General features: G+C 38.1%; 1 protein-coding gene across 3 annotated transcripts in view; it reads left to right on the top strand.

Moving 5' to 3' along the window:
* ASPP (Ankyrin-repeat, SH3-domain, and Proline-rich-region containing Protein) overlaps positions 1-1,927 on the top strand; it is a 605,823-nt gene that overhangs the window by 174,394 nt on the left and 429,502 nt on the right. The window lies entirely within an intron of this gene.

The following is a 1,927-nucleotide window of genomic DNA, read 5'->3' as shown; positions in this document are numbered from 1 at the left end:
AGCTTCTTCTTTTTCCACGATGTAGCGCGGACCATCCTCCGCAGCTGCTGTCCTGGAATCCCTGAAGGTGGCGCTGTGAGCCGTCGGAGAGGTACGTGAAGAGCGGCGCTCCGTATAGAAGTGCCGGCCTCAGGATGCTCTTGTAGATCTGCAGTTTGAGCCGCAGAGTTTCGTATGATCTTATTTCACCGACCATTATATATATCAGATTTGAATCCACAATTCTGACTGGTCAATTGCTAAATACTGCATATGCATTTCAAAGAATTGTTACGGACGTAATCGAAGATTTTGTTTAGCCCATCCACTTATTATTGTTATTTTTCTTTCAGTATATTGTTGCTTGCAAAAAGGAGTATAATGGAGAGGGTAGGTTTGCAGAAAGGAGTATAATGAAGGGGTAAGCTTGTAGAAAGGAGTATAATGGAGGGGGTTAGCTTGCAGAAAGGAGTTTAATGGAGGGGATTAGCTTGCAGAATCGAGTATAATGGACGGGGTAAGCTTGCAGAAAACGTTTTTGCCAAAGTGGGTCTTATGTGCCTTTCAGGGGCGTGGCAGAGGAGTTAGGGAACAGTAAGAGTCAATCACTGGCTGCCTTCTGTTTCAATTTAAATTGCAATGGCGGACATTCTTAATAACCACAACGTAAATCTACCTTTCGTGGGCGTAGCCTTTTTAGCTTCACTTTTTCTTTAAAGGAGAGTTGGGTTATACCAGCCCACTGTATTGTTTGATTTGATATTACTGTAACATTGATTTTTATAACTTATAATACTGCATTATAATTGTATAATTGCTATTTTACTCCGATTAGTGCGCTTATGCCATAATTATCGTTAATCTTAAAAATATTTTATGTATTTATTTTATTGTGTGATTTCTTCTAATTAATTTTATTTAATGGCGATTGGGGTGCGCGTACTACTACTATTTATTTGTAGGGATGCTCTCCTGGTCTTTTCTTTATCTGTATCGGGGTCTGGGGGGAGGGTGGAGGCTGGGTATTAGGCCGATCCCTCCGAAATTGTGTTTGTTGCTTGAAATATTTGTAAAAGTAATGAAGAAATGTTTCTTATGTTTTGTGGCTTTAGGATTGAGGTGAACACATGGAATGGCCACCTTGGCTATGAACAATATTAGTGACATTTAGGTAAGGACATTATCAGGTTAGCTATGATAAGGCTATGCCACGAAGGCAGCGTGACGTGACGAGACGAGAAGGCTGCCTCGGGGTTAGTGACCGCCATCGTCCATTCTGCACTCGCATTCCTGACTCCCTCCTGTCACCTGCTCTTTGCAAACGGGGCCAATTTTTTTTAATACAGAGCTCAGTAAGGACGAGTCATGTTTAGAAGTTAAGTAAATTAAAAACAACCATCTCGAAGCAAAATAATTTATCCATTAATAATAAGGACATAATAGAAAATCACCTACTAAAAATAAAATTGCCTTTGTGAGGATATGGTTGTGGGGGGTTGCGGTTAGGTGACTAACAATGGACGCACATAAGTGGAACTTAATTTACTTGTGTCGACGTTTCAACCTAAATTTCAAGGATCCCTTAGGGCTAGAAACCAAAATCTAATGGCAAAATATAAAGATTAAATTCTACAAGTGCGATTTGTTTTTCCTGATTGCTCTAAAACAGAAAGTATTGTTTATTTTTTTATCATCATTATTTGCCAAATATATTTATTCAGTTTAATTTATGTTATGGTTTATGTTTATTTTAGTTTTACACATAGATTGTAACAGTTTTTTTTCTTTTTAATTCTCACAATTCAAATTTGGATTTTATTTTAACATTATTCTGAGGTACTGAAATTACCGCCGTTAATTGACACAGGGTTTGTGATTATGTTTGTGTTTTGTAACATCGCTCGCCCCAACAAGAAGTGATAAGTAGTTTTGGTTATTGGTTATTGCT

Source organism: Halyomorpha halys, unplaced genomic scaffold (assembly GCF_000696795.3).
Source record: "Halyomorpha halys isolate HHAL.00 unplaced genomic scaffold, Hhal_1.1 Scaffold119.1, whole genome shotgun sequence".
Lineage (NCBI taxonomy): Eukaryota > Metazoa > Arthropoda > Insecta > Hemiptera > Pentatomidae > Halyomorpha > Halyomorpha halys.
Note: the sequence above shows the minus strand (reverse complement) of the source record. Positions and strands in the feature narration are given on the sequence as shown.